Here is a 13757-nt window from a genome sequence, read left to right as displayed (position 1 = left end):
CCTGCAACTCGCGCTCGCGCGAACTTGTAAAATGGCAACAGCGCCTCACGAATTAACGTCGCAAAGAGCTATTCAGAATTTCCGGGCCGGGTGGACAATTTTGGGGCCTTTTTCGTATAACTTTTGAACTATAACAGATATTGGAATGCAATTTGCAACGAAAAATGAGAAACAATTAATTTAACATATTTTACATTTACTTAATTTTTTTCTATCAATTTTTTAACAATAATTTTTGTAAAAAGCTTTTGCAAACTGTTTATTTGATACTGTATTTAATGCTGTTTTTAAAATTCGTGGTGTTGGTAAACAATAGGCTAGTCGTTTCTGTACCATTACTTTCAGAAATTGAGAAATTAAATTCTCATTCAATTATGTGTTAGTTCTGCAGACCTCAGAATCTATTGTTCTGGATTTCGTTTTTATGATTTTACCCTTAATGCGGTGTATACCTAGATCAGACTTAAGGGGTAGCTAATGGGACGTGTCTTTGATCGTAGCGGTGTTTTAATTTTTTTTCTAGAATTTGCGTGTCTGAATGTTTTAGCTACTCGACGCCACGCCTCTACCAGCTTCAGTTAATGTCAGTTTTTGGAACGATGCGCCATTGTTGTGGCTTTTACACGCAGGTGGCGAAAAATCTCTCCATACAAGAGTCTAACGCCGCGGTCAACCCTGTCGTAGGTAAAAAAATTTAAATTGAGACGGCTACGAGATCAGTCGACATTATTTTCAAACCTCATTACAGTAATCTGGAGTGCGAGTGGTAAATCGATCGTAAAAGCGGAGCGCGCGGCTCGATTACCCGGGCCGGGAAATTCCCAATAGCTATTTGCGACGTTAATTTGAAAGAGACCATCCTAAAATTTTCGGAGCACGGGCATCACTGCTGTCCAGCGGTCGCTGGCAGCTCTCCGCTGGGCCGGTGCATGGTTGTAGTAGAGTGCGTCCGTGAGGCGCTGTTGCCATTTTACAAGTTCACGCGAGCGCGGGTTGCAGGATATAACGCTGACCCTGTATACGGCCGCTGCCCGTCCCTCTCTCTATGGACACGTCCGCGCGCGCGTGCATACGTGGGACGTACACGGGATCCCTGGTCTCTGTTGCTCGCCGGCTATCTGCCCACCCATCTCTGTCGCCCATGCACTCACCGTGACACGCCGGTTACGATATCGATGCGCTTGTTTTGCTCGTGTGCTCCGCACGTACACGGGCGCGCGCGCGCGCACCGCTGATGATGACTCGTCATCCGAGTAGCGAGCCACGGATGCGTGTTCCAACGGGTCTTTAATGGTCCGTCTTTCGAGTTATTAGCCAACCGAGGTAACGCCGGCAACGTCGACCACCTGCGGGTTTGATAAGGGAGGATACGTTGCAGCAAGTCCAACTTAGACCTCAGGAACCACGGGCATGGGGACTTTGGGTAGGGGACTCCACAACGGCGACTTTGTTCCCGGTTGATAGAGGCGGCTGCCTGGCCGAGTATCAAAGAAGATACGGAGCTCTTAGTCTTCGAAGAAGCGCTGCACACAATCCTGGATCGTTTGATGTGCGGATACGTACGTAGTAGCGCAAGGTGGCGTAACAGCGATGTGAAAAGAGTGGGTACATATCCTTCCGGATTCATGGCTTGGCACGCTTTCAATGCCTCCTTAATATTTGGGCACCTGTTTCGAGGGATTTATCGGGTGGATCGAGTCAGTTCTACTTTCCGCATGTTGGACCTTAAGTACTGGCGATGATGATTGTATAAATCTGATGGGCTACTCTGAAGAGCAGAACGTTTCATTAGCTTCCGTGCGTGATGATACTCAGGTCCCCTTAGGGTTTTCCTATCTCTCACCTCCGTTGACACGAGATTGACGTATCTGTAAACACTATTTCAAAAGTTGGAGTAGGACTTATCAATCTGTTGGATAAAAGGCAAACCGAGTACATGGACCTCTCAAGGCTCTATGCAGACCTGTAGTCAAGCATATCTGGCACGGTGCAGTCTTTTGCCATACCTGAAGTGACAATTGGCAACCCAACCCTCGTACTAACACTTATCCCCACTTATTCCACCAACACGAACACACTTCACCTCACAATGAAATTCCAAAGTCCACTGTTTGAAGACTCACCTTCCTCTTGTTCCCTAACAAGTAGGACGAGCTCTAATAAAATCACCAACAGACACTGAAGTCTTTCTGCCCATGTCTCAAGGTACGTATAATACCCTTTAAATCATTCTTCTTCCTTTCTCCATATTTTCAACGCTCCCTCGAAATAGCGATCGTTTTTTCAGCGGCTTCCCGTTCGATTCACGTCGTTCCTGGTCGCGATGCAACGAAGACGTTTGAATGAACGCCACTCTCCTCTCTATCGGTAATCAGATTAAACGGCGCCTGGGGTTTTTAAGCAGCCCTCATTAGACGTTGAATTGAAAAGTCGCGAGCGGAACGAAAATAAACCCTCGCCCCGAGGCGGCCGAGATTGTTTCTAATTCCTTCGCGTCGATAGGGGGAGAATCCGCCGCCACCCTTATCGGCCGGCGTACGCGATAACGATCTAAGCAACAGTTTGCTGCGGGGAGGGGCGGGCGGAAAACTTCGGGACACGGAGAGCATAAAAAAGGTTGAAACTTTCCAGCGAAAGTGCAATTCCCCGCTTTCGATTCGACTCCCTTCGGCGCTATTGACGACACTCTCGGTCACCGTGCACGAGAAATCGCTCGTGTTGTACTTTTTCTCCGCTCTTTGTGTTTCCAGTACCTATTCGAGTACCCTGATCCTGATACGTACGTAATATTTCAGGTTTTTTTCCGACGTGCTTTTTCAGGGATCGTTTGAGTTTGACGTACACACCTACCCCTATGAAAGACTTGATAAAATATCCTGGATAGAAAGGAAACCTTGGAGACCTAGTTAAGACGTTGAAACGGTTAAGGAGTAGTATGTGATATTGTTCTGGGTTATTGCTGGCTGGAACATGTACGAGGAAAGCATGTTGAGGCGTTTATGTCAGGTGATCGATGATATGCTAGAAATATCGGAGCATTGAATGGAGATGAAGTCCTCTTACACTGGATTTGGACACATGGCACACAACTGGCAAGCACTGGCGACCAAGATAATGCAGTTCTGAAGATTAATGTGTAACTGGGTTAAATCAGTCGAGTTTGTCAGTGTGCTTTCGTCTTTGCTCCAAAGCACATGTACACGACGAATCGGAACAGCTTGCCACTCTTACTCTTCGACTGTCTGGAAAGAGGCAACGACAGGTCTAATTTTACATTGCACTATGGAATTATCAAATTTATCAATGAAACATTCTGTGAGGACTAATTCAAATATTAATATTTAACCCATCTTTCAATGGATCTACCAATCTACGCACGGTATAATCCTGCTCAACCGGGGTGTTCAAACTGATAGTGAAGAGAGATTTTTACCAAAAGCTTCATGCTTCTTCACTGCCTTCAGATCTGCTTTGGGTACTGCGTATTAAAGAATATAACCAAACTCCATTTATCGGCTTTTCCTTTCGTAGCGCATCCTCCATACCTGCCCCAAATATCCGAAGGCTCGACTTCATTCACCCCGTATCAAAGACGCTCCGAGTACGGCAGGCTGCAGAGCGAGGCAACTCGCCAAACGGAGTTCCTTAGCGCGCAAAAACCCCCGCGAGCTCGGTTTCTTCCTCAAGCAGCGACGTATATATCCGTCGTGACGGCGAGGCCAGTTCGGTCGCGGGCGCATCGTGTCATCCCACGATGAAACAAAGACCCACTCGACCCGTCCTACACCCCCGCGCACTTTCGGAAGCGTCGAATCGCGCTGGCCTCCCCCTTGTGTCTTGAACGAAAGAAAAAAGATAACAGAGAAGGGAGACACGAGGCGGGGAAAAGAATAGAAAAAACTGCGCTCCGTCCGTGTCTGAAAGCGGTCGAATTAAATCTATAATACCCGGCTGCCAGCCATCCGCCCCTCATAGCCGGCGCGTACCCCCGAGTCCCGTTTTCCGATGCGACGACCATAATGCAACGGCTGCCTGACATTTGGTCAGCTCTCGTACCTAATACACAGCGCCGGCTCCTGGCACCCATGTACTGGATCCATTTATGCCGCTATTGACGCAAGATACGCGCGTGCATTTCGCGCAACGTTACGTACACCTGAACACGTGCGCCCGTGCCGGGCGCAGCCCGCCTGTGCGTGTGTATTCACGTGTGTGTACACGTGCCTGTTGACCGTGTGTGTATGTGCTTGTGTACACAGTGTGTCATCTCGCGAACGAACAAAGTCCACTCGGCATTAGACACCCTTGGTTTCTGAAGCCTTGGGCGGTAGTCCCCTACCCTTTGCCGGTACCCTTATGTATCCGTCTCTTTCTCTCTCTCTCGCTCTCTCCTCACCCGACCCACAACCCTCCCCCCGAGCGCAACGACCCTCCTACCCCTCTCAGACACCATCCACCTTCGCTGCCTTCACCCTAACCCTCCCTCTCTCTCTTCTCTCTCCCTCAACCCCTTCCATCCTCTATCTATGTTTCTCATTCCCTAGAGCAGCCCCTGCCTGCCAGTTCTTCCTCTCCCCCTACACCCTCCTCCTCCAGCTATCCTCTACCGGCCCTGCCGCTCCTCACAGTCGCCCCCGTCTCCTACGCCTCTCCCACCTCCTCTCGCTCTCCCCATCCACGGTCGCCCGCGCACTGCTCCCTCACAAAAAACCCAAGTCCAGTGTGGACGCAACGGGGGGTTTCTCCCTTCGCCTCCTTTTACCCTCTTTCCATCGTATATACGTCCCTCCTTTGCCTCCCCGCGCCTGTAACCTCCTCCTCCCCCTCGTTCCACCACCGCCACCGCCCCCCTTTCTGTCCCTCTTCCAGAGCCAAGTCTCATCGTGCTATACCTTAGTCCAATCGTTCTCTCTTGGCTCTCTTTCCTGCCCGCTCTCTCTCTCTCTCCCTCCTCGTCTCGCCAAGCGACGCTGCCACTCTGGCTTTCTTCCTCCTTCTATCTCGTCGCACTGTCTTTCAGGCGGAGGGTAGTGACTCTCAACCTACATCAGTCGATGACTTCGAAACGCCGGCAGAGAACTTGTCACTTCGTCCCGTTGGAAAACTGTTCTGGACTGGTCACAACGACGGGGTGTTTGTTACGTCGTACGGAACCTCGCGGCAAATGAAGCGGCAAGTTCGTCTGAGGTGAAAGCGGCCGGCGCCGTGGAGCATGGTGCCGCGAACAATAATAATGTTAATAAAAGCCTGACGATGGACAACGCGATGACGATCGTAAGTTCTGTGAATTTCGGGAAGTGGAGTAATTGCGATTAAAGCCCAGAGACTTCTTTCCAGGGTGAGGGCAACTTTGGGATGATGGTGAAGAAAAATATACCCCTGTTGATGATGAAAGATTTAAAACCGAAATTTAAAAGTATTCTCTTAATAAAGATCAGTTTTGAAAAATGAGCGATTTTTTTTAAAGCCAGGGGGGCAACTGCCCCTATTGCACCCCCTTCCGAACACCCACGATATGAGGCACTGAGAACAGAAACGGGCCAACGCACATTTTTTGCGAAATTGAGTCAGTAGCAGTAATATATTCAAATATGCTCTGCTGCTCATATAAAATAGGAAAAATTATTTTTTTTCCAACGCGGGTTAGTCCGTTTTTGCTTTCAATGGAGCGATGAAGTGGATGACGCCTACCGGGAAATAGTAACTGAAGCAACATGAATTCTTGAAGATCTAAAGTTGCATATTGGGTAGCGGTAGATTGTTGCAATCTGTGGTCGGTGGTGATAATTCTTTGCACCTGTAAACAAGTTTATTCATTTATGTATGAGTGAATGTAGCAATCACATTTTACGATTTTATCTTTTGCACCTTGAATAATCCTGTCAGGGATGTTCATTCGTTATCAATGAGGCTTCATACTGATTGTCATGCAACTGATGCAACCCATGAGCCAACAGAGCAAACTTTTCATTCATCAACTCGAATTCATTAAACGTTGTTGCGATCGCAGTTTTGTAAATTCTCGATTCGATTCGAATACCCCATAAATCCTCAAACGTTACGTAAAAACCTCGTAAGTAACCTGAAGGGGTTGAGAACTTCCTCTTCTCTCCTATTCAAACTTCCCTCCATTCAAATATTCAAGCACTTTGAGTATTCAAATTTTCAAGAAAGATACTCGAAGGGTTGGAAACTTTTCCCCCATTCGAACTCTTTTCCTATTCAAATTTCCCTCTATCCGAATAATCCGGCACTCAAAATTCTCAAATATTCAAATACAATTTTCGCGAGCAACGCATCCCTGCCCAGCTTCTTCAATTTTCCTCGGAACAACCCTATTCAAATACTCCAATTCGCAGAATATTGAAACTATAAACAAGAGATAATTCAATTCGTTCGAACACTCCAACTGCTCAAATATCCGCAGACAGAAAAATTCGACGAGTTGAAACCCTGTATGCGATACCACCCCCACACCCTCCATTAAAAAATCCAAAGATTCCGGGAGAGACAGAGCGTCAGCCGTTGAGTGACACAACAACGCCACGACCTCGGGCATTCTATCCCCCCGACGACCCATTTTACGGGTGCCGTGACGAACGCGCCTCGCGTAAAGACAACAGGAGCTGGGCTCGCCGCTGGTTACGGCCGTGTTGTATCGATCAAAGGTATCAACGAATGCTCGTAACGGGACACGCGTCAGTTGATCGGGCGGCATCGGTTAAACGCATTAGCCCGTACCGTTAAGACGAATCGAGATTTAATCGGATAATCCCATTACGATCGGCCAAGAATCGGGGCCCCGGACGCGCGTTCCGCGGTCGTAAAAGCCAACGCGTTGGTAAATTATCGTCCCCTGGCTGGCGGCCGCGATGGCGATGCAACCGTTCGCGTCCCGAGCCAACCACTCCCTTCGCCTCTTATTACCTTGTTCCATTTACACGGGCAAAAATGAGATACGCGATTACTTTCGATGGCTGTTTCGCGGCCGTTGATGCGACCCACCGAGCGCGCTTAACCGCCCCTATCACCCGACTAGCGTTTAACGACGGGCCATTTTTTCTAGTCCGCCCTAGAGCGAGGCTTTTTAAGGAGGAAAAGCTTCTCAACGGTGACACGTGTTTCCAAGGGCGAGGTGCGTAGGTGAAACGATGGTCTGGGCTGGTTGGAAATTTTTTTCCATTTCGAAAATAATTGCCGAGGAATTTTTTGCTTGTTGCGCGTCGCGGGATTCTGGGAGCTCTGGGAGGAGCGGGGGTGCAACGGCGATGTGGAATTCATTTTCTTGGTGTGGTCCGAAAATTGGATTCCTGAATTACGGTGATGGGGGTAATGAGAGGCGAATTTGTTATTTGGGGACAAATTTAGGACCGTGGTGTTGCTTTGATAATATAATTGGTACGTTTCTATTGTCAATTTCTGTTGGAAGGGAGGCTGACGGAAATACTTGCACAATTTTTCCGGCTTCTTTGATATCAGTAAATAGGGGTTGGATGCGGTTATGATATCGGTTTCGGTTCTCGAAACAGTTATAAGAACCAGAATAATCTTGAAACAGTTACGAGTGAAAAAGGTTCAGGCCTAAATCGGTTTCAGTCAGAAATTTTGGTTCCTTGTAACAGTTATTCAAAATACATATCGGCTCTTCAAAACTGTTTCAGTCAGCACAGTTATTTTCGGAACCGTTTCAACCCCCCTGGTTTTACATTTACAGCATTTCTATTTCACTATGCAATTACTCCACCTTCGGATGCTAACCAAATAATTTGTCGTGCTTTAGTTTCATTGGAAACGTCCTTCACACTTCAACTTTATGCAACGACAGAGTTTCCTTCAATTTCATTCCTTTTTACTGAAAAACGCACCCCGTCCCAGGCTACCCTAAAACCTTCCCCCTTCTGAGCAGCACATTCCCAAATTGCCTATTCCAGTCACACATCACAGCCCCCCCCCCAAAAAAAGCGAAATAAGAAGCCGTTCAATTTCCCTGCTGCACCTCCTGGCCCCTTCTTCCCAGAACCCTCCCGCACCTTGGAACATTTCCAGTAGTCCCACCGCCAGCAGCGCACGTTGTCTCCGCGGCTAAAATTCCTCCGCGGTTACTTTCGAAAACCATAAAAGCAACACGGCCAGGTATGACGCAGACCGACGCAGCGTCAGAAGCAGCATCTCTGCTGCGTACAGTCCCTCTCTTTATGCGGGGCGCGGATATACAATACACTACCGCCCACAAGTGTTCCCCAGCTGCTAAAAGAACGAGATGTTTTCGTTAAACTACCTTCCCATAACGAACACAATGAGTAGCCAGAAAATACAACTCCAGATTCACTCTTCAAAAAATCATAAAGGTATCGTCAAGTAAAAACAGGGAATATATAGTAAAACATTTTGAATTTCATTTCTGTCACGAACAGAAAAATGTCCAACCTCCTTCTAAAAGCCCTGCAATGACGCTCTTCCTCAAGAAAAATGCGAGAACCTGGAATCGAGATCATTACGCTCCGCTGTTTTCAAAAATTAAATTATGTATTGTGAGCAGGGTTGCCAGCTCTCCGGTCTTTGCCCGCAAGACTTTGGGCTTCGAAGTGAATCTCCGGGCTCCGGTTTTACTGGGGAAATCTCCGTGTTGTAGAATCAATGAGATAATAAAAATATTGTGGTATATTATATTACCAGGTTTATATACAAAAATGTTATTAATTAAAAAACTGATATTTTTCAATTTTCAATTGTTTATGTTCAAGAGAATTGTAATCTGTTTTTTGCTTTTTCCATCTCCAGGTTGGAATGGTGATAAGGTGGCAACCCCGATTGCGAGTGATAGAGACCCCCAGATTGTTCAAAGTTGCCTCCGGAGTGAATGCGAAGATCTTCGGGTTTTAATTAGCCAAGGTATTCCACGCTGATTTCTTGTAATGGTAGATGATGATTGTACGAGTGGGTAAATACGGACCTATGAGAGGTACTGTATGTCCAGCCGAGAAAGAAACTTCAGCTTTGCCATCACACATGGTGGCCACGTTGCCGCCTCCTCGGCGAGCAGCTCGCCCTCCACCTCTAATGTATTCCCCGGCGTTAATACCCGAGGAAGGCACACCGAGGCCATTCTGTCTCCATCACGCGTCCGAAGACGAGGGCTTCGGCTGTCTCTTTCCGCCTCGCGGCCCGTCGTTCACGTTGCCTCGCCTCTCTCGGGGGTGAGAGGCTTCTTTTAATAGTGCTAGAACAGGATCCGCAGCTTTCATGACCGCGTCCGCCGCACCGAGATGACTTTCAACTCACGCCACTTTTTCCGCCGCGATTTTATGCGCGTCCTCTTCTGAGCCCGGCTAGGTCCTTTTGTCCTTTCGTCCCTTGTCCCCACCCTTGCTTGGCGGATTAGCGCGTGCCCGATAGATTTTGATGGTTCTTGAGAGGCCGCTTCAAGGGGAGCGATACGAAGCATGAAATGGTGGAAGGGGTGGACTAATTGACGCGATGATTGTTTTGAAAATGGGACACTGCTGTGGCTCATGGCTGGTGTTTTCAGTAAGCGTGCACTTACGATAGGTCTTTCTGATTTTTGTAAGGTGGAGGTGTCTTTGTCAGGTGAATGTATGAGAAATAGCAGAAGTGGCTTATATGAAAATTTTTGTACTCAACCACTGCATTTTCTTTTCTACTTGGGGGCCATTCTTAACCCTTAACTGGTATCCTGGGGTCGCTCGTGACCCCAAGCACCCAAAGTTCGATGTACAATTTTCGGTTGCCTAAATTGGTAAACTGAATTTCTAATTAATTTTAATACTAAAAATAATAAAAATACATTACTTAAGATGAAAATATTCATAGTGGTTGCTCTAGTGTCGACTTTACAAATTTCTGTGTCCTTTTTTATTTGGGGTCTGCCACGACCCCAGTATACCAGTCCCGTTTGCCAAAAACAGTATACCAGTTAAGGGTTAAATGAGGCTAGCAGCGCAATAGTGGGGTGAACCAAAAACATTTGTTTTGAGATAGCGTTTAAAAAAAATTGAAGACCTTGCAGCAAGAAGGGTGCAACTCCACTTTTGACAATTTTTAAGTTATGACGTGTAATGTTCGTAAAAAAAATCTACATCGTTTGACGCAAGTTTGATGCAAATCCCATAACAAATGAGCGATTTATTGCAAATATTGAACCTGCACCCATTTACTGTTTTGCGTCTCACCTTATAAATAACCTTTTTAGAAGGATTTCAAATGTGTGTTTCACAATAATGTTATTCTTTTATGTCTACAAACAGTTTCTTCCCCAGTTTATTCGAAACTGGTCAAGATGGAGTTGCACCCCTCTTTCTGCAAGGTCTTCAATTATTGACGTTTTAAAGTCGTTGCTTAAAATTTCTATTTTTAGGTACATAGGTATGATTTTTGCAAAATATAATTGTTAAGGTGCACCTATATTATTAGTATATAAAATTCTGACCAATGCTGTACAGGCCAGTACCGCGCGACGTAAATCAACAAAATAGGCACTCAGTGCAAAAACACGTTTTTGTGCTGTCATTTTGTGTATGTTTTTGTAGGGTTGCTCAGGACAGTATAGAATTAAAATTTTGCTGTGTAAGAAGTGGTTCAGGCTGAAATGTCAATTCACTCAAAATTGTGGGTTACGTCACTATTGCGCTGGTAGCCTCAAATTACGTTGGGGTAACATTTCATCATTTCTTACCCCCTCTCTTCCCCAGCATAAGAATTTTAAAGATTTTATATCCCACATCCCCTTCCTTACGTAATATTTTGCACATTGCATTTTTCGGTCATTAAAATTTAAGGGTTTATATAATGCATTTAACTCGGTTTCGCGTGTGTGATGTAACATCGTATTTTAGGCTACTCATATTGAAAATTAGGTTAAACAATTGTTACGTAAAATGCTATTTGACTTTCTCTCCCGCCCTCGTAGGAAACCTAAGAAATTCGCGACCCCCTCCCCCAAAAGCATTACGTAATTTAAAGACGACCCCTTTCGAAGTTCTAGATTACGAAATGGTCAGGTAAAGAAGCATTCAAATATCTTAAGGGCGGAGCCTTATTTCGCACGCTAGGAGTAAGGTGATTCTTGGGAATCTTTTCCTAATAAACTGTTAAGCGGATCTTTCCAAAACTTTCAGGGTATTTTAGTTCACATTCAAACAATAAAAATTAATTTTTTCGTTACAAAGTGTTCGGTGGAAATTGAGATATGTGAACACGTTCGTAGGGACTCGCGCGACGGAGTTGCAAATTTGCGATTATGTTGGAGGCCCCAATTCTTCCCTGAAATAAAAAAACCAAGGATTTTTTTATTTCTCGTACAATTACTATCTCGTATAATTATCTATTCCTATAACACTAGAACTGAACAATAATTTTCACCCTGTATAAATGAAAATCCTTCTCGAGTAACAAAATCCCTATATAAAGACAGTAAAATTTGAAATAAAAAATCTCGAACCCAGAAATTCAAAAAATTCTGAAACCTTGTGAACATATAGGAAATTTCCTCCAGATTATAACAGAATTTTTGTTTGCCGCCCAAATTCACTCTAAGGAGGTGTAATTGACCCCTGAAAATCCGGTTATTTTCCGATTTTGTGTTATAATTCCAGAACTGTAAATTTTTGTACCATATGCTAGATCTAATTATAAGAAGTAACTTTTGCCTTGAAACTTTTCTTTCATCTCTTACAGTTTGCGAGTTATAACGGAAAATCTGAAAATAGCCGAATTTCCCGGGGTTAATTTCACCCCCCGTCGAGTGAATTTGGGCAGCAAGCAAAAATTGCGTTGTAATCAGGACGAAATCCCGTACATACTCACAAAATTTCAGAATTTTTTGAACCTTTGGGTTCGGGATCTTCCCTTGTCAGAAACTTACCACATCATCTGTCACTGTTCACAGTTCCGATCTATATCCTCCCCCAAATATTCAATCCCATTCCATATTTATCACCGGCAGAACCGTGCCAGTGGAGCGTCTCCATTGTGTCGTGAAAGATCAACGATCAGCAAAAGTTTCGGATGAACCGTTAATCCTTCAGCCAGGGTCCGCAGTCATGGGCAACGTGCAAAGAGCCGCAGCGCGTCGCGCCAGCCTTGATATCCTCTGTTCCCTTGCGGAGACACGAATTTTCTTGCTTCCTGTGCGCGTGCGCCGGACCCGAAGTGTGATCGTCCACAGCCGTCAATTGGACACGTCGAATTTTCTCGTTTTGCCCGCCATTCCGCGCGTTCCTCCGGGGAGATGCTGGCAACTCCTCGCTGACCGAAGACACCCGCGGCAAAGAAGAGGACAAGTTGCTCATTGTTCTCAATTAGGCATCAGCCGCGCAGCCGGATAGATCTGGATCCGTGTGGACAGTGATTCCAGGGATGATTGCCTGAACGAAGGCGTTTCGGTGATCGGATGCATGACGTGTGCCTCAATTGCGAGCCTTTGCTGGCGACGTGGATCACACGTAATCATTTGTTCAGTAATTTCGCCCTGTATTTCTTTGAGCGGCTCCAAACTAGCCTGACCCTAGGACGACCTCTGCTCTAGGTTGGCTTCTGGGGAGATTTGAAACCACTCGGAGGCATAAATTTTAGAGATCCCTATTTCACGTGTATTTAAATACACGTGTAAACGTGTATTAAACCTCAATCCGTGTATCTTTTAGTACACGGGTACCCGTGCACTATTTCACGTGTATTTAAATACACGTGAATTTAGATACACGTGTATTTATAAATACACGTGTATTAACGTATCCGTATTTAGATTCGTCTGATTTTTAATGTTTATAGATATCCCAGAACTCTGAGGGATTGCGAAATTCATAAAAGAATTAATGTATTTAAATATATTTACTAGAATAATGTGCGGAAAGTATGGTTCTACAAATTTTCAGATTGTAACTAATAACACAGTTATAAAATTAACAAGATTTATTTAATCGATTACCTATTTTGATACAAAAAATTAAGGCGTTACTGGTAATAAGCGAGTTTCTTTTTAGACGCAACGATAATCCTTAAAATTGAAAAACACCACTCGGTTTTATTACACTTATTGCTTAAGTGACCGCCACTGCCCATTCTCCCGTAGTTAATGCCCAGTTCTGATGAAAATAAACAAATACGTTGATACACGTGTATTTAAATACACGTGAAATAGTGCACGGGTACCCGGGTATTAAAAGCTATACGGATCGAGGTACGGATATATGTAATACACGTGTTTTTTTGCTACACGTACCATACCGTGGTCTCTAATAAATTTTGTCAGATTTGAATTAGTCTAATAATTAGGTTTTAGTCTAATTTTGATATTTTCTATTTGCGATATAAGAAACACTATTTTATCTAATTGAGGAGTGGAAATGGTAAATGATATAAGTACGAGAAATGAAAAATTTTACAATATTTATTTTACAAAAATTTACAATATTTTGTTAAAAACCACAGCGACGTTGATACTTGTGATGTCACAACTCTATCCTGCAAAATCTCTAGAAATTAAAATAAATTATTCTAGCACTTATAGCGTTCATTCACCATACATCCCTTCTCACTGAAAAATAATTTTTTATTTCTTATTACATCGTTTACCATTTCAACTTCTCAATGAATGCCACAGGATTTAAACTATTTCTGTAACGTCGCTATGGTTTTCGAAAATTCTAATAAAAATTAGTTTACGATCCTGCTGTAGTAGAATAAATAAAATGATTATGCCACTGGTGGCCCGTAATACCCTGACTCCGTGTTGCAGC

The sequence above is a fragment of the Andrena cerasifolii genome, chromosome 13 (assembly GCF_050908995.1).
Source record: "Andrena cerasifolii isolate SP2316 chromosome 13, iyAndCera1_principal, whole genome shotgun sequence".
Taxonomy (NCBI): Eukaryota; Metazoa; Arthropoda; class Insecta; order Hymenoptera; family Andrenidae; genus Andrena; species Andrena cerasifolii.
This window is presented reverse-complemented; position numbering follows the sequence as displayed.